The 25,236-nt window shown below is 34.3% G+C and overlaps 1 long non-coding RNA gene across 2 annotated transcripts in view; it reads right to left on the bottom strand.

Moving 5' to 3' along the window:
* Positions 1–9,377: 9,377 nt before the first annotated feature.
* The window catches only part of LOC129059358 (uncharacterized), a 77,280-nt gene continuing 61,421 nt past the window's right edge, over positions 9,378–25,236 (bottom strand). The window contains exons 4-5 of one of the 2 annotated variants that reach the window (XR_008525184.2): positions 14,006–14,068; positions 9,378–9,689 (exon numbers count right to left, since the gene is read on the bottom strand). This is a non-coding gene — a long non-coding RNA (uncharacterized LOC129059358). The remainder of the gene's footprint in view (positions 9,690–14,005; positions 14,069–25,236) is intronic. The other variant, XR_008525183.1, reaches the window with a different exon arrangement.

Below are 25,236 nucleotides of genomic sequence, written 5' to 3'. Positions count from 1 at the left end.
TTAAGAACATCTCTTTGTTCATACATACTACTGAATGCTTTCAGAAAAAGCCAGGTCAGCTCTTGAACTCTGCTGCTTAGAATATTTTTCTGCCAGATAATCTTTATTATCTCTCTTGTTCAAAGTTTCCCAGATCTCTAGCACATGGGAAAAATGCCACCAGTCTCTTTGCTAAAGCAGAGGTCACTAACAAGAGTGACCTTTACTCCAGGTCCCAATAAGTTCCTCATCTCCATCTGAGACTTCCTCAGCTTGGACATCACTGACCATATCACTATTAGCATTTTGGTCACAATCATTCAACAAGTCCTAGGAAGTTTCAAACTTTCTCTCACATCTCTATCTTCTTCTGAGCCCTTCAAACTCTTCCAGCCTCTGCCCACTACCCACTTCCAAATTCACTTTCACATTTTCAGGTATCTTTATAGCAGTTCTGCCCTGTATCAGTTTTCTGTTTTAGTCCATTCTCACACTCCTATAAAGAACTATTTGAGAATGGGTAATTTATGAAGAAAAAGAGGCTTAATTGACTCACAGTTCTGCAGGCTTAACAGGAAACATAACTGGGAGGCCCTGGGAACCTTACAGTCATGTCAGAAGGCAAAGGGGGAGCAAGTGCATCTTACCATGGAGGCAGGAAAGAGAGTGAGAGCAAGGTGGAAAGTGCTGCACACTTTTAAACCATCAGATCTCATGAGAATTCACTCATTATTATGAGAACATCATGGGGAAAATCTACCCTCATGATCCAATCACCTCCCACAAGTTCACTTCTCCAACATTAGGAATTACAATTTAACATGAGATTTAGGAGAAGACAAGCATCCAAACCATATCACTACTCCTGCTCAATTTTGGTTTCTATTTGCACGGAATATCTTTTTCACCCCTTTAACTTGAGTTTATACAAATTATTATGCTTAGGAGCGGAGATTTGGTTTGTGATTCTTTATTCATTCTGCCAATATGTGTAAGTGGGGCATTTAGGCCATTTACTTTCAAATTTAATATTGAGATATGAGGTTTAGTTACATTAATTGTTACTTAGATAGTTTGTTTTCTACATTGTGTTATTGTTTTATGCTTTCAAGAGATTCTATTCTAGTGCATATCAACCTTTTGTTTAGAATTAATTTAGAATTTATTTTAGCATAATTTAAATTTTAAATAATTTTAAATTTTAGCATAATTTAAATTTTAAATAATTTTAAATTTTAGCATAATTTAAATTTAGGATTTCTTTTAGCATTTCTTGTAGAGTTGGTCTGGTAGGAACAAATTCCCTCAGCATTTGTTTGTCTGAGAATGACTATTTCTCCTTCATTTATAAAACTTGCTTTTGCTGGATACAAAATTCTTGGTTGGCAGTTATCCTGTTTAAGGAAGCAGAAGACAGGACCCCAACCTTTTCTAGTTTACAAGGTTACTAATAAGAAGTCTACTATTAGTCTGATAGGTTTTCCTATAAGACTGATACTTTTGTCTCGTTGCTTTCAGAATTATTTCCTTAATGTTGACTTTAGATAGCCTAATGGCTATATGCCTTGGTGGAAATTTTTTTGGTGTGTGTGATGAATTTACCAGGAGTTCTTTGGGCCTCTCGTATTTCAGTATCTAAATATCTAGCAAGACCCAAGAAATTTTACTCAGTTATTCCCTCAAATAAGTTTTGTTTGTTTGTTTGTTTGTTTGTATTTTAACTTTTTGGCTTTCTCTTCTCCCTTGAGAAAACCAAATAGTCTTAGGTTTGGCTAACACGATCTCACGTTGCTTGGAATCTTTGTTAATTTCTTTTTGTTCTTATTGGGTTAATTTGAAAACCTTGCCTTTGAGCTTTGAAATTTTTTCTCCTACTTTTTCTAGCCTATTTTTAAGCCTTTCCACTGCATTTTGTAATTTCCTAAATGTGCCTTTTATTTACAGAACTTCTGATTTTTTTAATCTGTCTTTTTAGAAAACTTATATTCATATCCTGAATTATTTAATTTATTTATGCTGGTTTTCATCTTTCTCTGGTATCTCCTTGAGTAGCTTAATAACAAACCTTTTGAAATCTTCATGTGGTATTTCAAAGATTTCATTTTGGTTTGGATTTATTGCCGTAGAGCTAATGTGATCTTTTGGGGATGTGATAGAAGCCCATTTTGTTATATAACAAGAATTATTTTTTTTCATCTCATTTGGGCAAGCTATTTCTTTCAATTATTATTAAATTTGTTTTTTTGACTATGTTTTCAATTTTTTTTTCCTCTTTAAGAATGTGACTTTAATGTTTACAGTTTACTGCAGCCTAATTCAGGTCTTGGTGCTTTAGTGATAAAGATTGTGTGAGTTCCTTTGTTACAGAGTTTTTTTTTAATGGCTTTCTTAGATAATGATTATAGCAGCAATGTGTGTTGAGTGTGCCAGCAAGTCTGCTGTCTCCTATGGGGTTGGAAAGGCAGAGGTCTCTTGAAGCTTACCTCACCACCCCATGGTATGCACTTTTTAATTTATTTTTCCCCAATATTTTATCTACTAGGTTAAATAGTTCAGGCTTCAGGCCAGTAGGGGAGGTGTCCCTGAGTGGAAACTACTTGTGACTAAAGTAGGTGGGTGAATTCAATACGCAATGGGGGGCTAAAGTCCCAGCCTTGACAGAGGCAGTCAGGGAAGCTCTCAGTGAAATTACCTAAGGCCTTATTAGAAGGAAGGGTAGGAGCTACCTCAGCTCCCCTGCCAGGCCAGTAGGAAATCTATCCACTTCCCAGACATACTCCTGACCCAGTGTTCTGGCTACTAAGACCAGGCAGCCACCTTTTTATATCTGCAGGAAAGTTGATGTTCAAGTAGGGAGGAATTGTGACTCTACCCCTCATGCAAGCCAGTATCTGGAGGGCGTTCCTTTTCTGGGGATTCAATCACCCTGAAGTGTTTCAGAAAGGCTGTCTATATGTGCTGCCATGCTAAGCTCCCATGGGAGATGCCCCAGTTGTTTCTGCAGTGATGGACAAAAGAGAAAACAAGTCTTCTTGAAGAATCTTCATGAGCACCAGAGCTGCTTGCCTGTTGGTAGAGCTACACATTTTCTCTGCTGAACTCAGCACTGCAGTTATGCCTTGCTTAAAGAAACTTCCCACCAGCGGAAAAATCTGTGACTCAGGCCTACAGTCCAGATTCTTTTGTCCCATGAGGTGTTCCCTTGATGTGGTGTACTTCCCCTTCTCTTAGGAGTAGGAGTCCCTGTAAGCCAGACAACCACAAATATTACTGCTCCTCTGGGTCAGGCTGTCCAGTGGGATCCAGTAATGAGACCGGTCCTCAAGTCTCCCAGTAGCACATACCAGCACATGCTATGATAGATGTGGCAAGGGAGTAATGTAGACTCTGTGAGATTTCTTGGTTTTAATAGCCTTAGTGTGTTGACTTTCTCAAATACCAGTTGTAGCAGTAGTGAACTGGTCATGTGTACAGATGCGGAACCTCCTGGTTAGCCAGGGTGTTGCAGGCAATGATGATGACTGAGCTCACACACAAGTTTTGTACTTCATGGGTGCATTGTTATTCTACTTCTTGAGATGCTGTAATTGTCTGTCAGGTGACCTCTAGCCAGGAGGTGGCACTTATAAAAGAGCACCAGCTGAGGTGGAAGCAGGTGGATTTGTACTTGCATTATGTTACCCAGAGGAGGTATTCTGGTTTATTAGGTGATGAGCAGAGCCATAGGGTTCCTCAAAGTCTCTGTCTTTTGTGTTAAGCTACCAGGACACATGGAAGGGCAAAAACAGGTGGGGGCTAAATGAAACAAGTTTATGTTCTGGCTTTTTATGTGTGGGGCAATCAGAGGGCTCTGGGGGCATTGGGAGGCAGTTCTCTGGCCACTGGGTAATGTTCCAAAAATGATCATAGCTGCCTCCTCCACAATAGAGTTTTGCAGGGAGTGGGAAATATAAGGTGACAGTAAGCCTCACCCAGCTCCCACACACTTGGCAAGGCATTTCTCTCACCCACAGTGTTTGCTAGCAGTAGCTAGTTAAATTGCATGTCTAAACACAGAAGTCAAAACTGCCCCAGACCATAAGCATTCCTTTTGGAGACAAGAAGCACAGCTTTCAGGGCATGCTCCTCCCCGTTCACCCTCAAAGCCAGGATGCCCAGCTCCTGTGCTCATGGCTGCAGCACACTTCCCACTTACCTCCCTGTTCTGGCCAAAGGAGTTTGTCATCCCCCCAGGTTATATTGTGAATTTCAGTTGGGAGCTTTTTCAACATGCAACTGCTGGCTAAGTTAGCTGGCAGACTTCAGTGAGTTACCCTATGACAAAGAATCAGGAATGGCTTCCTCAGTCTGTGCTGGAGACTGGAAATTCATGCTGGGCTCTTCCCACTGCTGCTACTTTATTACCCATTTTTCCCTGTTTCAGTTCCAGTGCTGGGTAGGGTTAAGGCCTTCCCCTGTGGGCTAAATTGCGAAGTTCTCCAGATGGGATGCATATTCTGGAGGTAGCCTCTCTCCCTCTCACATTCTGGGGACTTACAGGTTTTCACCAGGCTGTGATGTAGGCTGCAGGTTGATGCTTCTTTCAAATGGTTTGTGGTATCTTTCCTTTTTTGTGTTAAGTTCCTACATTGCTTCTTGGAAAAAAGTTTACAGTGTGAATCTCTATTTACTATTTTGTTTTTCCAAGTGTGAGTGGCATGCTAACACTGCCTCCAATTCACCATCTTATATGACAATCACTGGTGTCAATATTAATGCAAAGGTATTTTGGTGCAGGAGAAAAGCAAATCAGAAATGAAAATCATAGAATTGAGAACTTAGAGATTATGTTCACGTGTAAGAAAAGGAAAAAATTCTGATTAAAACATCAAAAGTAGGCTGGGTATGGTGGCTCATGCCTGTAATCTCAGCACTTTGGGAGGCCAAGCTGGATGGATCACCAGAGATCAGGAGTTCGAGTCCAGCCTGGCCAACATGGCAAAATCCTATCTCTGATAAATATACAAAAATTAGCTGGGTGTGGTGGTGTGCCTGTAGCCTCAGCTACCTGGGAGACTGAAGCAGGAGAATCACTTAAACCTGGGAGGTGGAGGTTGCATTGAGTCAAGATCACACCACTGCACTCCAGCCTGGGGGACAGAATGAGACTCTATCACAAAAAAAAAAAAAAAAAAAATCAAAAGTCTGTCTGGGCAATGAAGTCAATGAAGTATTAGTTTAAACAATTATCTAACACAATGTACCTTGTAATTCTTCAGGATGAATCTAGATCTAGCTGCTTTACAGTAGCTCAGAAGGACTAAGTATGCCAATAAAAGATGCACGTTGACTTAAGAGGTGCAACGCCACAAAAGGGTCAGGCTCAGGCTAGAATACAGTCCTGCCATAAAATAGTAATATAGAGACTTCATAAATTACTAATGTAATGCAATTTGTTTGGGTGAGGTTCAAGGAGTGGACTTTTTGATTAAATGTGATTTGCTCTAATAAATACAGTGTATATCTTCTTATGCTAACAGACTGGGAGAAGAATATAGACCATCAGAGGAAAAAAAAGAGTCCAATGAATATGCAGAGGAGTAAGAGTCAAAAACTATACATGTATGAGTTTCTTGCTAGTTTCAAGTGTATGGTAATGCCATTAATCTAGATAAAGATCTGGGAATAAAGGTAATGGTAATGCAGGGTGAGGAAAAGGGGGAACAATAAGTAATCATACACATATAGAATTAACCATATGTAGGAGAGTTTCAATGCAGTGTCTAAGTGACAACTTATGACTCAGAGAAATGATCATATGGTAAACATTGACATTGATGTATCTGGAAGACATTAATTTCATTTCTGCCTTCTGAGGCAAAGGGCAGAAAATGCCCTCAAATTTGAATTTGCCTCTGGCTGAACATTGTATTGCAGTCAACATTTATAGAGCTCTGTCCTCATTTCATTCTTATCTCTATTTATATGTTATTTTCACAAAGAGATTTTCACTTTTAAACCTATCCAAAATAAGCACCAGTCACCATGACTTTTGTCCTGCCCTAATTTTCTTCATAATACACTTATCACTTCCTGCATTATATTATGTATGCTATTTGCCTGAGGCTATTAATCTGAAATAATTTAATAATAATTTTGGAAGTAGGGCAGATGGACTAGATAACAAATACAATCTCACCATAGCCAGTGCTACCCTTGAAAAAATTAATTGCTATTAATTTCACACAATAAAATTGTTAAGATCACAATATTTTTGCCTATTTCAATAATCAGAAAGACAAAAACATCTTAGTTTTATACAAATAATAAAATCATAGTATAAAATTGTACTCCTGTCTTTGTGCTTTCTATATCTGTGACTTTAAATTTATTTTGGTGACTCTCAACACAAAGGCAGAATTTATCTTTCCTTTTACATTTGGATGGCAAACAAGTAGAATTTACAAAATATCTGAAGACTGTAGCTTATGTAGGTGGTAAGCAGAGGCACAAATATTTAGACCAAGTGACACACTGTGTGGTTCACTCCAGGTTACACCTTTGGTTGGATAAATCCAACTCTTTGTCATTAGCCAAGACTAGAGGAAGGGAGATAACTTTTTAAAATTTGATCTTCTACTCATCATAAAGAATATTTCATGCCTGTATTTCTTCCATCGTAATTATATTTGTTACATTCAGTACTTAGAGATATTTATAAGAAAACATATTTTCTTTTTCAGCTTATTATTGCCTAACTCAGAGTTTTCAATGAGGCTTGATATTAGGTTAAGAAGCTTTTACAGTAGGAAGCATTACAAGAGGCGTTTACCTAGTTTCTCAGATTTCCAGGGATAACATCCAGCAGCTGAACCATTAAGGTAATTACAGGGAAAGAAAAGTTAACTGAGATAGTTTGTCAGAAGAAGAAATCATAGATGTAATTTTAACTCTCTGCTCTGAATCATAATTACAAAATGCATCAGCTAAGACACAGAGAGGAATTTTAAGCAAAGTCAGGAGACACTGATGAAATGTCTTTAAAATAGAAGTAGAATAATTTAAAAGTGTTGTATTTACCATATATGATGATATATATAAATGACTTTTAAAACATCTTTATTGTAGTCTTGAGATATTTAAATGCAAATGGAAATATTAGGTTTTACTCTATTTTTGCCATTTTTTAAAGCATAATTAGAGAAAATTTATTTTTCCACCAATAAATAAGGTGATGCTCAGGAAGTATTTATTTGGTCTCGAAGTATATCGATTATTCAGGAAAATGAGATGTAGTAATTTAAAGGAAACTTTAATATTTCACATATACTAGAGAGAACAGACAGTTCTCATGCTTATTTTATTTTTACTTGAGACTTATATTATCTAAATAATTGTTTAATACTCCATTTCTTGTACATCAAATGCAATTTAGGATATTATGCTGGCATTAAACTTTAAATATTTTCTAAAATAAAATACATTATAAGTATATAATGTTTAGACAAATTATTTACAAAAATTGCCAGTCTCAACTTTCAAATGAGCTTGGATTTTTTAACAGATAATGTAGAAAATTTACTATTTAGTCATGCGATTTCTTTAATAAATAATTCCTCTCTGTCCCTAACATATTTGGCAAATCAAAGGCCATTAAGTGTTTCTAAGTATCTGAATCTTTTTAGTTTTATGTATTTTTAGCAATTGGAGGAATGTGGAAATATAATTTAGTGTTTGTGTAATGTGAGATATACTGTAGGTTATTTCATCTTTACAGACAAGTAATCAAAGAAGGGCAACACATAAGATTCCTATCATAATTTTAATTCATTCCATTGATGCACATCTAGTATCTTTGACCTCCAAGGCATTGATTGTCACATTTATTGCAGTGTTCAAGAACCTGTCAGCCAAAGTGAGAGAATCTGATGGACTCCTAACTACACAAAGAAATGATTACTGGAAATGCAATCTCTCATATTTCAAAATGTATTGATTTGAATTTACTTTCAATAATTATTTTCTGCAAAAACTAAATACATGGATTTATTAACATCCTAAATTTGGACTAAAACTTGAAGGCCTACTAGCAATTATGGGCAGTATGTTCAACTGGAAGAAATGCCATTCATCCAATTTACCTCCTAGTAAAATCACCTAAGTCTGTACATCTCAGAACAGGAAAGCCCCAGAGAACGAATAATTATCACTCAGTATGTAGGAAGAGCATACGTTATATTAATTTGCATGCAATGGATGATTGAAAATAACAAAATTATGGTTATCAAGCCCTTACATAAATAATTTGCTTTTTTCCCTTTACTTCCTCAATTCAGGATTGATTATAAATTCTGTAGGTACAATTGAATATGTACTCATTTTCTACCATATCATTCATAATAAAATTTGTAGGACCACTATTTACAGCACATAAAATTGAGCGTGTTCTGTTATGCCATATATGGATTAGAATTTTAAGGGATTTTGGATGTCACCTTTTTGGGTTTACACATATGAAATCACTCTGGATGTGTGTGGAGAGGTTAAAAAAAAAAAAACTTAGGGTTTTATGGCATGTAAAAGTTCCAGAGATCAGTTGAAACAAGCAAATTTTATCTATTTTTATTGCTAAATAGAAATAAAATGCTATTGAGTGTATAAGCTATACATGGAATTATATAATTATAATTACATTTATATAATTGTAATATTTATATTACATTTATATTATATTATATATTATATAATTATATATAATTAATATATATGTTATATATAATTAATATATAATATTATATAGTATATAATTTATATATAATTATATATTACATTTATATATTATATATAAATGTAATAATTATAAATGTAATATATAATTACATATATTATTATTATTATATAATAATAATTACAAATATAATATGACATATATTAATTTTTCAAATCCACTTATGGCATAACAGATCACACTCAATTTTATGTGCTGTAAATAGTGGCCCTACAAACTTTATTATAAATAATATGGTAGAAAATGAGTACATTTACCTATGTTGGTTAATTGAAAGGTGCTGTTCTTTTAGTTTATTCCATTGGAATTGCCAGTAGTTTAAAGAGTTGTAAGCCTTCTAGATTAAGATGTAAAACTGAGCATACCAGTGAGCCTGATTTTATTCAAGCAGTGGCAAAGATCTTATTTAAATGAGATTAAAGGATTTACATCTATAACATGCTAGAGAGAAAAAAGAGGATACCAGTGTATGACATGTAGAGAAGTTATAAAATAGATGGACAATTTTTAAAATGGAAATAATGACAGAAAGATTGAATGTACAATAAAGGAGCTGTTAAAAAGGTAGGAACCTACATGTCAGCACAATTATGTATAGACTGCAGACTTGCTACAACAGATAACTGGATTAAAAATTGGGCAAAAATCCAAGAATTAATTTAAGGTCTGTATAGGAAAAAGTGTACACATTTACTTCCCCCCTGTTCTCCAATAAACATAATGAGAAACAGAAAGAAATGTCCTAGGTTAAAAAAAATCAGTGGGACCTTTCCTTTATTATTTAAATGAATGTCTTGGAAGCAATACAGCATGTAATGTGGGCTTGGTTACTCATGTATAATGACTAGTAATATGAATTCTGCAAACTTATTGATCCACACAGATTCGTAGAGCACCTAGTCAGCTTTCATATCCTCATCTCTTTAAATCTTGAGAATAAGACCTTCAGAAAAAAAGCCAAAATAAACAAAAAAATGTGAGTGGAACACATAACATAGAGAATAGATAGCAAAACTACAGAAATAATCATCCTATTTTTTAAACAGAATATAGAATTGAGGACATAATGCTAGGAAACTGACAAATAGTAAATTAAAAGAACATATTTTTAGTAATAGGGTGTTGCTTAAAATAGTAATAGAATGTTTCAAAGATAATGTAATGCAAAACAAGAGAGACTGACAATATGAGAGAAAAGATATGCGAGCAAAGATAAAAAAAGTTGCCCCCAATTCAGTTAATACTAGCAACAAATAAATTAATAGATAATTTAAATATTTAAATTGCAACAAAACAATAAGATAATACAGACATATCTCATTTTATTGTACTTTGTTTTGTACTTTGCAAATGGTGCATTTTTAAAATAAATTGAACGTTTATGGCAACCCTGTACCAGGCAAGTCTATCGGTACCATTTTTCTAAGAGCATATGCTCACATTGTGTCTCTCTGTCACATTTTGGTAATTCTCACAATATTTAAAAACTTTTCATTATTAATATGTAATCTGTAATCAGTGATCCTTGATGTTGCTATTGAAATTACTTTTTGGCTCCACAAACCAGGCCCATAAAAGGTTATGAGCTCAACAGATAGATGTTGTGTGCCTTTCTGAGTTCTCCACTGACTGACTTTTCCCTCATTTTTCTCTCTCCCTCCCTAAGCCTCCCTAGAACAAAGCTGGAGAAGGAATGTTTGAATCTAGCAGAACCTGGTTCATAAGGTTTAAAGAAAGAAGCAATCTTCATAACATAAAAATTCAAGATAAAGCAGCAAGTGCTAACGTAGAAGCTGCAGAAACTTATTCAGAACATCTAGCTGAGATCATTGATGAGGGTGGCTACACTACACAACAGATTTTCAATGTAGATCAAATAGCCTTCTATTAGAAGAACATGCCATTTAGAATTTTCATAGCTAAAGAAGAGAAGTCAATGCTTGGCTACAAAGCCTCAAAGGACAGGGTGGCTCTCTTGGTAGAGGCTAATATAGCTGGTGACTTCAAATTGAAGTAAATGCAAATTTATTATGATGAAAATTTTAGGACTTTTAAGAGTTATGTTGGCTGGTCACAGTGGCTCACACCTGTAATCCCAGCACTTTGGGAGGCCAAGGCGAGCGGATTGCCTGAGCTCAGGAATTTGAAACCACTGTGGGAAACATGGTGAAACCCCATCTCTGCTAAAATACAAAATTAGCTGGGCATGGTGGCATGCGCCTGTAATCCCAGCTACTCGGGATGCCGAGGTGGGAAAATCGCTTGAGCGCAGGAGGCGGAGGTTGCAGTGAGCCAAGATCACGCCACCGCACTCCAGCTTGGACAACAGAATGAGGCTCCATATCAAAAAAGAAGAAAAGTAGTTAGGTTAAATCTACTCTGCCTGTGCTCTAGAAAAGGAACAAAATTTGAATGATAGCATATTTGCTTACAGTATGGTTTACTGAACATTTTAAGCCTACTGTTGAAACCCACTGTTCAGAAGACAAGATTTATTTGAATATATTCCTGTTGATTGACAATACACCTGACACCCAAGAAGATTAATGTTGTTTTCATGCCTGCTAACACAACATCCATGCTGCAGCCCATAGATCAATAAATAATTTCATCTTTCAGTCTTATTATGTAAGAAATACACTTTATAAGGCTACAGTGGTCATAGATTGTGATTCCTTTTATGGATATGGGCAAAGTAAATTGAAAACCTTCTGGAAAAAAAGTCATCATTCTAGATGACATTAAGAACATTTGTGATTCGTGGAAGGAGATCAAAATGTCAACATTAATAGCAGCTTGAAAGAAGTTGAGTCCAACCCTCATGGATGGCCGTGAGGGCCTCAAGACTTCAGTGGAGGAAGTCACTGCAGATGTGGTAGAAATAGCAAAAGAAATACAATTAGAAGTAGAGCCTAAAGATGTGACCGAATTACTGCAATTTCATGATAAAACGTGAAAGAATGAGGAGTTGCTTCTTGTGGATGAACAAAGAAAGGGACTTCTCAAAATGAAGTCTCTTCCCGATGAAGATGCTGTGAATATTGCTGAAATAACCTCATTTGAGGTCTCTTTATGATAACAAACTAGCCAATGAAGGAACATACGTCAAAATAAGAAGAGCCATCTATGACAGATCCACGGCCAACATTATACTGAATGGGCAAAAGCTGGAAGCATTCCGCTTGAGAACTAGAACAAGATAAGTATGCCCAATTCCACCACTCCTCCCATTCAACATGCGTACTGGAAGTCCTAGCAAAGCAATCAGGCAAGAGGAAAAAATAAAAATAAAAAGCATCTAAACAGAAAATAAATCAAACTATCTTTCTTTACTGATGATGTTTTCATACCTAGAAAATCCCTGATTAGAATTCTCTGCCAGAAAGCTCCTAGAACTGTTAAATGGCCAGTAAAGTTTCAAGATACAAAAGCAATCTATAAAATTCCATAGCATTTCTATACACCAGTCACATTCAAGCTGAGAGCAAAATGAGAAATGCAATCCCATTTACAATAGCCACACACACAAAAATAAAATACCTACGGATTCATCTAATCATGGAGGTGAACGATCTCTACAAGGAGAACTACAAAACACTGCTGACAGAAAATTTAATCTGCCACATCCATATTGAGAAAAAAATATTGAGAAAGTATAGGTAAATATATAATACATGATATAATTTATATTATATATATTCTTAAACATCAGCTCTAAAGGACAATAATCATACTGGTATTCAGCATTAATAAGTAACAGAGGATAATAGAAATCAAGAGAGGGTACAATGCCTTTAAAGTTTTGATAAAAAAGTGATTTCTAACTTGACCAGTCTAGTATTCTATATGCCAAGTATATGAGGACGAAATGAGTCAGTCATTTTTGTGCATGCATGAACTAATATTTTCCCCATTCAATCTTCCTGAGAAAGTTATTTAAAAATATATTCCAACAACAAAAGGATAATAACAAAGAAACATTTATACAATTTAAGAAAGGTTAAAATATGAAAGGGACATGTATCTTCTTAGAAAACAATGTCAGTGGCCTCAATTGAGAATATTTGTATGAAATCAGATGTAAACAATAGAAGGATTAATAAGAAGCTGACTAATATCAGTAACAGTTTGCAGGACTGATAAGTTTGTTGTCCCAAGTAGGAAATAAGAGAAATAGAAATGCTAAAAAACAAATCAAAACTACAGATGCAGCAATCATGGTTTTAGCTTTTTACTCAAAATAATTTAAAATATATGTTCACACAAAAACCAACATACAGATGTTTATAGTAGCTTTATTCATGATTGTCAAAATGTGGAAATGACCAATATGTTTTTCAAGGGATGAATGGATAAATAAACTGGAATATTTTGAGACAATAGAATATTATTTCCTCCCAAAAAGAAATGACCTATCAAGCAATGAAAACAAATGGAGAAACCTTAAATGATGTTGCTAAGTGAAAGAAGCCAATATGAAAAGGCTACATAGCTTATGTTTCCAACTATCTCGCATTTTGAAGGCACTATGGAGGCAGTAAAAAGATTAGTGGTTCTCAGTGTTTAGAGTGGAGAATGTGTGAATAGGCAGAGCAAAGAAGATTTTTAGGGCAGTAAAAATAGTCTGTTTGATATATAATGTTGGAATCATAGCATAATACATTTGTTCAAACCTATAGAATGTACAACACCAAGAGTGAACCATAAACTATGATAGTAGGTAATTAGGATGTGTCCATGTAAGCTTATTCATTGTAACGAATATAACCACTTTAGGGGGCCGAGGTGGGCGGATCACGAGGTCAAGAGTTCGAGACCAGTCTGGCCAACATAGTGAAACCCCGTCTCTACTGAAAAAAAAAAAAATTATCCTGGTGTGGTGGCACACACCTGTAGTCCCAGCTACTCAGGAGGCTGAGGCAGGAGAATCGCTTGAACCTGGGAGGTGGAGATTGCAGTGAGCTGATACTGCACCATTGCACTCCAGCCTGGGTGACAGAGCTGAGACTCTGTCTCAAAAAAAAAAGAAACAAATATACCATTTTAGTGCGGTATGCTGATAGTGGCAGAAGCTGTTTATGCATGGTAGCAGGAGGTATGTGAGATAGAGGAAAGTATATAATTTTCTCTACACTTTCCTCCAAATTTTGGTGAGAACCTAAAATTTTTCTAAAAATAATCTTAACACTTTTTTAAATTAAAAATAGACATGTTAACAAAAAGTGGATTAAAGTTAAAGGGGACACACAATGCACTTACCTAAGGTGTTTTACTTAATAAGAAATATTTTTTCATGGCTCATGTTGGGAAATCATGACTGCCCTGAAAGATAAATTTTCCATTTCAAATGAGAATCTTAAACTATTATATAAAGTTGACCAGATAAAAAGCAAAAATGCTTTTGGAAATAAGTTTATGTAACTTGAAAACAAATTCTTAGCAAATGAACACTCCTTTGGTTTATGTGTTTAAAAAATGTATTAGCATACTTATAGAATAATCACGTCGTATGTAGAGACAATTAGATTAACAATTAAGGTTTCTGAATGATAATAAAGGAAAACAAATACAAAAATACTGCATAAAAATTTTATCAGCAATAACTTCTGGATAATTATAGATCTGCTTTTTTTGTCTGCCTAAATTAATTCAGTTCAAATCTTGAAAAAAATCAGACAACTAATTCTTGAAATAATCATTGCAGGAAAAAAAAAAAAGCAAAGCATTGATTCCTTCATTCACATCATTTTGGAGTAAAACCCTCAAAGCTGTCATCTGTGAATATGAAAGACAATCATATTTTTGAATACGAAAGAAAGATTAATGTTATTCCTGGTTGAAATGACACACACAAATGTTTGCATTAGTAGGTGTAGGGCATAAGAACAGAAGGGGATGAGAGCATGCTCTGAGACAAAACAATATTTACTGCTCTAACAGTATAGATTATGTCTAACTAGCTCTGTTCGTTGCTGACAATATGCCATCAGCCATAGTTGTATGAATTATTGATGTCTGATCAGCACTTCCCTTGAGCATCAGTACAATCAATATATCTGATGCTAATTCCCGGAAATCACTGTTCTTGAGGATTCTAAGAAACTATACTACATTTAGTACTATGTGTCAATCATATGCTTTAGTGACTCAATTAGGAAAAGTGGAAATTTAAATCTAATATGATTTATTTTTAGTTTATATAAAATAATTTTATAATAACCTTTCTCAAAAGCCTACAAATCAAAACATAATGTAATCTAATTGGCCTGAAAAACTTTAGCTGGCATGCAATACCAAAAGTTATCATAAAGTAAAATAATGCAAAAATTCATCAAATGTCATAATTTTGAACTTTTATTTTGTAGTTTGAACAAGTCATGAAAAATTGCATGGCTTCTATATGTATTTGATGTTGGTTTTCCATTTAGATTAGAAGAAAGAAATCTGTTAAGTATTTATTTAACTAAAATTATTCTACAACAAGTCTCTATTTAGGGCCTACTTAAATTTAAGAAGCATTTATTTACCACTTCGAGCTGCTTTGCTTCCTTAAACATCTGGAAAAAGCAAATAGCCTAAAGGTACTAAAACCAAATTAAGGAAAAAAAAGATAGTTGTAAAACATATTGAGATTTTAAAAAATATTCTGCATAAATAGTAGCTAATTTGCCTAAAATTATCATCTATTTTTATAAATAAAAACATCCATGTCATAGTTTATTACAGATGTTGGATTATTGTGTTTGTTTTAGTCTCATAAATATTAAAGATTTGATTTTTTTGCTCAGGAAAAACAAGAATAAATGCTAAAGTTTATATATTGCTTTCATTCAATTACCATTGCTTTGGTCAGGAAGTTAGCTTAGAACTGAAATGGTGCTCAAAATATCAATAATATCTATTATCTCATATTTTAGGAAAATGAGACCCAGACTAAACTCTCTTGTATACGGACAGCTACAATGGGAATTAAGTAACTTCTGTACACCATTCTCATATCTATTAATTTGTCCATATATTCCATACATGTATGTGTGTATATACATATATTCATTCATCTATTCCTTTATGCATTATTCATTTTAAAATAAAGTTTACATTCCATTGAGCCAATGAAGTATTGCTTTATAGCTAGAAGTCTAGAGAGATGGTCTCTGGATCCTTCTGTTACACTGGTGCCTGTCCTCTCTGCGGACACGGTTGTTAGCTTTTTGTTTATTTGAGCTAATTTTATATTTATAAACGTTTGTCATCATTTGCCTTGACAAAATAAAGTTACTCAAAATAGTTCTATATATCTGCCCAAGAAGACACTAGCAGGAAGTCAGGTTCTTGATGCTGGGAGGTTAGATATGATGATAATAAGGAGAAAGTGAACAAATACAAAATACAAAATAGGAGAGTTTATTTAAATATAAAGATGAGAGTATTGGCAGGGTTGATGATTGATTTGATTTGCTTTGAGTTGAGTGGGGATGTAGGGAGTCAAGAAAGTTGTCCATGCTTTTCCCTTGTGCCAGTTTATGCAGATACACATTATCCACTGAACAATATATCACAAGCGGAAAACTACCACCAAAAGGTGAAAAAAAATCAGTATTTGTGTATGTACAATCTACTTTCCTTTATTTTTTTAGATAAGAAAACATTAAACCATAGGGATACTATTTTTCCTCCACTTCTACCTTTATTTTTTCTCTAGATAGGAAAGCATGGAACCACAGGGATTTGAATTATCCTCAACTTCTTCTTGGTTTACCTGTGAACTTTTCCTGAACTTGGCTCCACACTTTTTTGGCCTTGGCTGTCTTTAATCTGTATCCATTCAATTGTAATAAACTGTAACCATGAGTAAACAGTTCCTCTAGGTTCTGACACACCTGAAGTGGCTTTGGGGACACCATTCAACAGCTCATAATATATAGGGCTGAGCTCCTGCAATGATCACTGCTTAGAATGTAGAATGTGTTATGACACTCAGACTCATACCATGCATATTATCTCACTTAAAATCATGCAAAAATCATGAGAAAGATAAAGTGAAGTGAAATATTGATATGATGACATTAAGTAAAATGAAAATTATGATAGCACATCATAGTATAAGTAATGTACTTATTATTACATAATAATGAGTACTATAGAGTAATGTTTCATTGTTACCCTTAGAAGCTTGAAACTATGGTCCAGAAAACAGTTTTTGAGACAAAATGAAAAGTAGTTATCCATATAACGATGATACAAATACATTATATTAAAATCTATTGTGCAATTACATTTCCAACTTAGGTGTTTTATTTTTTACACAACTTTCTTGAGATATAACTCACTTACTATGAAGTTTACCCATTTAATGTGTGCAATTTAACATTTTTTAGTATGTTCAAAAAGTCATGGAGCCACCACTATAATCACTTTTAAAACATTCCCATTATAATGAAAAGATTACATATATTAATTGTTCCAATTTCCCTCTAAACCACATAGCCCTAGGCAACTACAAATTGATTATTATTTTGTCTCTATAGATGTTTCTATTCTGGACATATAATATAAATAGATAAGTGTAATTTATGGGCTTCTGTGACGGGCTTCTTTCACATTTCTTTTGGTATTATGTTGTTAAGGGCCATCATGTTTGGACATGTATTAGTACTTCACCTCCTTTTATTTCTGATTATATTCCATTTTATGAATAAACTGAGTATTACTTATCCAATTTTCAGATGATGGACATTTGCACAGCTTCCATTTTTGATTATTATGAATAATGTGGCTATAAACATTCACGTACACATTTTTCTGTGGACATATGTTTTCATTTCTCTTGATATATAACTAGGTGCGGAACTTCTAGGTTATATAATAATTCCATGTTTAACTTTTTTGTTTGTTTGCTTGTGAGACAAGGTCTGGCTCTATCGCCCAGGCTGGAGTGCAATGGTGTGATCTCAGCTCATTGCAACCTCCACATCCTTGGGCTCACGCCATCCTCTCACCTCAGCCTCCTGAGTAGCTGAGACTACAGGTACACACTGCCACACCCGGCTATTTTTTGTAGAGACAAGATTTCATCATGTTGCAAAGGCTGACTCAAACTCCTGGGCTCAAGCAATCCTCCAGCTTCCACTTTCCAAAGTGCTGGGATTATAGACATGAGCCACCGCACCCAGTCTGTATAACTTTTACAAGGACCTGCAAAGCTATTTTCAATAACAGCTGTATCATTTGACATTTCTGCCAACAGCATGAGAGGGTTCTAATGTTTTACATCATTATCAATGTAATTATTATCTTTCTTTTTTATTACAGCCATCCAATTCACACAAGGTGTGAAATGTTATCTTGCTGTGGTTTTGTTTTGCATTTTTTTTAATGGTTAATGTTGGGTATTTTCTTAAGTGCTTTCTGCGCATTTTTATATTATTTTGGGAAAATATTCAAATTTTCTGCCCATTTTAAATGTGCCTACTTACATATTTATTATTGAATTGTAAGTGTAGTTTACATATTCTAGATAAAAGTTCTTTATCAAATATATAATTTAAAAATGTTTTCTCTCTTTTTTTGATTGTCCTTTAATTTTCTTGATACTGGGCTTTGAAGTTCAACGATTTGTTTGACTTTAATGAAGTAGAATTAATTATTACTTGGTCACTTTATAATTTTGGTGTCATATTCAGGAATAATTTTTCTAACCCAAGGCCACAAAGATTTAGTCACATTTTTTTCTAAGTTTCTAATAGTAGTTTCCCTTTCATTTAGGTCTCTGATCCATATTAAGTGAATTTTGCATATTATTTTTGGCACAATTTCATCTTTATTTTGCATATGGCTACCCGATAATCTCAGAAATATTTCTTATCAACTGATTTCCTAATTGAATTGAATTAACCCTTCTTTGAAAATCAATTGACCACACGTTTAAGAGTTTATTTTTAGATTTTAAATTATATTTCATTGATATATGACTATCCTCAAGCCAGTACTATACTGTTTCAATTATTTTAGCTGTGTGAAAATTTTGAATTTCAGAAGTCCAAGTCCCCCAAATTTGTTCTTCTTTTTAAAAAGTGTCTTGACTATTCTTGATCCTTTCTATTTTTATATAAATTTTGGGATCACTTTGCCATTTTCTCCAAGAAAGACACCTAGTAATTTGATGAGGATTGTATAAAATCTGTAGATCAACTTGTGGAATATTTGATGTGGATTTGTGTTGAAGGACACATCACAAGCTCCAGTAAGTGTTAGCAATCATTCTTGGAAAGAAATAGAAACACTTTTGGAAATGTTATATGAATAAAATAAGCAATTAAATTAGCACTACTGTTGTAAAGGTATGACATAATATCAGTTCCCAAATAGCACATATACAGTGGGTATTTTTTAGTTCTTAAACAGTAACAGTATAAGCAGGCATTTTCTGCAGAGTAAGGACTTTTTTTTTTTTTTTCACTTTAGGGAAGAATCTTGTTTCCATCTACCTACTGCCATTTGGATGACACTGAATTTTATATCTATAAATAAGAAAAGTCAGAAAATTATTTGACTGCTTTCACTGTGATCTATATGTTATCAAGAAAAGTCTGGCTTCCTGGATGCTTTCTTAAGAAATACAAGTTTTCCAACAATATGTTTTCAAGCTCATTTTATGTATTTTATGGTGTCACTCTAAGGTAACCCTTGGAAATACTTCTGCAGTTTTACACATTACACAGCTACATAGTGTTTAGTGCTATCAAACTCAGTATTTTTTATTATTATATATTTTTCTTTCTGATATACAGCCTCAGCTTTTGGGCATTCTTTACTCTCCACCTTTAGAAGGTGGGAAGGCTTTTAAGACTCATTGTTCAGCATTTCCTCCTCAAGCATCAAATTGACAATGATCTCCTGCTGAGAAAATTTTTAGCATGGGATTGAAATCAATGTTTTTCACAACACATATTAAAGGTAATGAGTCATTATACTTTTAAACATTATCTTTTTGACTTATTATTATAATTGTCATTCTGATAGGTATTAAGCCAGTTATAGTAAACTGAATTTCTCATATTACATAATAAACGTATATTAAAAACAGTAATATCCTTCATTTTGTTGTTATTCTGTTGATCAATTATTATTCATGTACACGAACACACACACAGTTTTCTTTTCGTAACTATTAACCAGAGTCCATGGTACAGGAGATTTAGACTTTATTTTTTCCACAGAGAGATTTCTAATAAGAAAGCTATAATATGATAAACATTTTTTTTCTTGCTCCTGTCCTTGGAAAAATGAGTGTCTTTATTCTACATAGAATGGTAATGATGTACTAGGTTAAAGGGTACTACTTGTGTGTTTTCTATTTAACAGAATGGCTAAAATAGATTCACTATGTCAATAGCTGCCCACGGAAAGCCAGGAATGTATTGATTTCACCATTAAGGAGTCCACGACAGCAAATGGAATCTTAACTTCATGAAGTTTAAGTAAGCACATTGCCATTACCTCAGAACCATCTGTCTTTTTTCCATTGGCTGACCGAGAATATCAAATGAGATGTACTAGAAATCACTTTTAGTACAGTATAAGAGAAAAGCTTTTGGAGTATAAGTATCCAGGTAGAAATTTAGTTTCCTATAGATTAGCTTTGGAACTTAGGTTTATTATTTAATGTATCTGGGCTTTAGCTTCCACTTCTGTAAAATGATAATAATCATGCATCTGCTTCCTATGGTTGTAGTTTAGAAGTAATGAGATATTACATGGAATATCATCTGGTATCAAAAAACTATTAACACAAAAGTTACCATTATTCATATTATTATTTACAATGGCTTCTTATGTAAGTTTTGGATATGTTTGCAAAGGAAAGTTTGGACTGTTTAATTTAGAGTATTATTTACAGTACTTCATTAAACTTCCAATAGAGGACATTTATTGTAGGTAAGGATACAAGTATGGCCATTTTCATGGGAGAAGAGGTCTGTGAGTGTCATAATGCCAGGATTCTACGGCGAAATACACAGATATGGTAACAAATTAAATGACAGCAAGGAGAAATAATCATTGATGTAAGGCAGGTTGAAGCTAAAATTTTGACTGATAACAATTTTAGTCAATTTACCTTAATTAGCAGTTGGAAATGGGTAAGATTTACTTGAAAAGTAAATTAATTTTTAGATAGGCTACAGTTCATTGAGTTCATACTATTCAAAAAAAAAAAAACCCATGAGATAACCTGAATGAAGATTTTAGATAAGCTATTTTTCTCTAAAAGCAAAGGAAGATAGGAAGGGTTTGGATCTATCAGGCAGTGAACAGAGAATAAAATATGCACCTAATTCATGACAAATGAATTATTATTAGACACTACACAGGCCTATTTGAAAGAAATGAATAAACAAGAAAAATAGAAAGTATGAGAGACTTATCAACAGCCCATAAATATATAAAATAAAGCAGAAAATAATATTTACGCCACCATTGAAATTGAATGAATTACTTGACACTGAAATAATACAAATTGAAAAATTAAGGGAAAGATTTTTCTGATATTTAAGTATTTCTACCTAGTTCTCTAAGGGTACAGCTATGAGAAGTAAATGGCAACCTAAATCCAAATATTTTCTGAGAGTGATTACACAGTTGAGATGAATGTAGAAATAATGAAACAAACTCTTTCCAAACAACGGGAAGAATTTGTTTTCTCAATCTCTCTCCAAAGGGAAGAATTTGTTTTCTCAACCACCTCTCTCCAAGAATAAGAGATAGCAGAAATGATAAATATAAAGGTTAGAAGGAGAAAAGAAAAGAGGAGGAAAACTCTTATCATCTTACCAGGTATAAAGTAAATAGAAAGGGGGGAAAAAAAAGTCATAAGGACAACTGTGGAGAATCCCTGATGAAAAAGGTCCTATTTGGCCCGGTGCGGTGGCTCACGCCTGTAATCCCAGCACCGTGGGAGACCGAGGCGGGCTAATTGCTTGAGGTAACGAGTTCAATACCAGCCTGGCCAACATGGTGAAACCCCATCTCTACTAAAAATAGAAAAAGATTAGCTGGGTATGGTGGCGCACGCCTGTAGTTCTAGCTACTCAGGATGCTGAGGCAGGAGAATCGCTTGAACCCAGGAGGCGGAGGTTGCAGTGAGCCGAGATTGCATCACTGTACTCCAGCCTAGGACAGCAGAGCGACTCAAAAAGGCCCTAAAGAGTTGCCTTGTATAGAGGACACCCTGATCCTGAGAAGTGGGAACTGTTTTACAGGGCAGTGTCTACATTTATTCAGCACTACAGTGAGAGCTACAATGTTTATAAAGCCCTCCACGAGCTTGACACAAAGCTCCTTACTAGAGGAGGTTGTTTACATTTCAATTACATATTGACAAAAGTGATTTCACATGGCACCAGTGTCTATGGTTCATTCTGAAAGCTGATGAAACTGATTTCTGAAATTTCAGAATAAGATCTTTACAGGACCTTCTGGGATCTCAGTGCCTCAGTGGCAGTAAAGCCAATCTTGTCGTTAAACTTTGACTAGGAACAAAACATTATTTTGCCCTGTTATGAAGACTTTGATTAGTAATAATTATTCTCGGACTTAAAGAGAGGTTTACTTGGATGTGGAATGTCATAAAAGTGAAATCTGCAGCAAGGCATACCAGAGGAACTGAAGAAAAGAGTAGGGACTGAGGACTTAAGCAGGAAGTATAAACTGGGTATTTTCAAACATACTTTTCAATTTCTCACTAAAATTTATGGGGATATAGGTCGCATTTGCTAGACTATGGAAGGGCAATGCTGCCCTGCAATAGCTAGAACCAGTCAGTTAAATCGCAAAAAAAAAAAAAAAAAAAAAATTCTAAGGACAACAAAGAGGTGTGAAACAGCAAAAATGAGATAAAATAAAACTGCACTGAGCGTATGTATGTTTATGGTGAATTGAAGATTACTGGCTGCTTTGTTTGCAATGTGTAATTGCCAGTTCTAAGGATCATTTTCAGATCAGGCTGTGGGACTCTGATGTGAAAAAGAGGAAAATGTGGGCATTTTTAGAATATGAGATATTTGCTAAATACACTGGAGGTGCTGGGAGCTGTGACACAAGGTTTTAAATGGTGATGTGAAAACATCTGCAGCCTCAAAGTTAATGGTACATAAAGTCCTAGTGGAGAGAGTGAGTCTGCATTAAAGACGTGATAGTCCTCAAGAAATGTGCAATCTTTGAAGCTCTTTGGTTTGAGAACCCTATACATAAACCTCAAAATCTTCTCAATACAGAACTAACGCTACTGCAGTCTGTCCTATGGGAAGAGTCACAGCTCTAGCAGGAGCTAATTCGAAGTCTGGGGGGACTATTGCAGGGTAGCCAAAATAGAATGAGTCATCATCTCTAGACAGACCAGGCTCATTTATTCTTTTTAATAGAGTAAAAGTGGAATTGTATCTTTTGGGAGTGTAATCTAGATCCTCTATGGTTCTCCAATACAAAATTTCTAGCATACACTGTGTGCAAAGAGGTAGAAAAGTATGAATGGTAATGAAGGAAAATGCAAATATAGAATCAGATGTATAGATGATGATTCAGATATTGAAGTTTACATAAAGTACCTTAAAGTAACCTTGAAAAAATGAAGAAAAGTATAAATAAAATGGAAATCTTCAATAGTTTTAACAGAGAGTTCGAATCTATTCACTCATGATTATGTGGTAACTGAATATAAACTATCTGGAGTTGTGTTTACAGTACACTGGACAAAAGAAAAAGAGAATTACTAAACTCAATGACAGAACCATGGAACATATATGAACTGAAAAAAAAAGAAAAAAGAAAACAAACAAAACCCACTAGATGCATTTAAGGGCCACATCAACAGGACCAACATGTATAATTAGAATCAGAGCAAGGAGGAAATCCTACAAAGTCCTAATAATGTAAAATATGTAAATCCTTCTCACAACAGGTAAGGACAAATAAATAGTAGAAACAGAATTTAACAAAATGTTGAACAAAAATTTTCCTAGTAATGAAAGACTATCAAATCACAGAATCAAGGTCTCAACTAACCCTACAAAGAAAACCAAACACATAATCAGGCACATATAAACATACTTCCCAAAGCACTTGTCAAACTAGTTTAATTCCAAAGGCACAGAAAACATTTTTTAAAAGTTCTTAGGGATGAACATTAAATGCAAAGGTGAATTAATAAGATAGCTGACTTTTCAACAGGAACCATAGAAATAAAAGAGTAAACTTGTGAAAGAAAAAAATATCTAACTTAGATTATTTAGATTTCTAGAGACAGAAAAAATAAGAGAATAAAAAAGGAACTTCAATAAAGACAGACATTTTGAATGCATACAAACTAAGAAAATCATCAAAAGCCCTGAAAGAAGTGCTTCTTTCAGAAGTAAGGAAGTAAAAAGTTCTTCAGAATAAACAAAATTATTCAAGAGAGAAACATAGAAACCTCCCATTCTCCATTAAACTCCAAGGGTTCTAAAGTCTCTGAGGAAAAGAATATCATTTTACAAAGTCAAAGGTGGAGTTTCTTTTTATTTAATCCCATTAAATGAAATTCACTTTACCTTTATAAAACACGTGGGTCTGAGATTATAGAATATGGTATAAATTTTTGAAACAAAGGTCTTTTAAATATTTATTCCAAAATGTCTGTTACATACACTGATATGCAGGTGCATGATGATACCAAATTGTGAGTTTACAGTACATACAACAGGCACATGCACATATATGATGTGCTGCACAGTTGCACAGCGTATTATTAACACCTTTCCACTTAAACCTGGGAGTAGAATTAGGAAGCTGGATAATTTTCTTTATGCCTGTTTTCAATTTTTTAAAAGGAAATAAGAATGAATTGTTTGATTTTATATAAATTAAATGTTGAAGAATAATTAGAAAATAAACTTAAAAGTATTTGTGAAGAGACAGACAAACACAGATATGTAAAATATCATGAATTATAGAACCATTATTAGACAGTCAGATAAACATATCTAATTGTAAATCCAATTAATTTGGATTATGAAATACAATAGGAAGTCAACCTGTGCTACATCAATAGAAATAGAATGTCCATAATTTTCAGATTTTTAAAGCCATTATTTACTGCATAAATATAAGTAAAAGGCCATCAATCTATCTATGTGAATGATCCAGAAAAACAGGAAAAAGAAAATGTAACCTTTAGGAGCATAGACTGGTAAGGTAGAAACAAATTTGAAAAATGTATTACGAATTGTAGGGAGCTCAACTGAGCAGGCAAAAGAGCTGTATTGTCAGGTGTATGAGTAGCCAATTAAAGCTGCAAGCCAAAAGTGAAAGTGTGAAGCCTGTAATCATTTCCTTGATGATATAAGCAAGAAGCTACAACGGGAGAATGCACTGATGCCCTATATTCCATTTTCCCATGTGGAAGGATGCACTGATTGAGAGTAAAGTAGATCAACACAGATGTGGGGGGACGGGGC

The sequence above is a fragment of the Pongo abelii genome, chromosome 4, assembly GCF_028885655.2.
Source record: "Pongo abelii isolate AG06213 chromosome 4, NHGRI_mPonAbe1-v2.0_pri, whole genome shotgun sequence".
NCBI classification, from domain to species: Eukaryota; Metazoa; Chordata; class Mammalia; order Primates; family Hominidae; genus Pongo; species Pongo abelii.
This window is presented reverse-complemented; position numbering and strand designations above follow the sequence as displayed.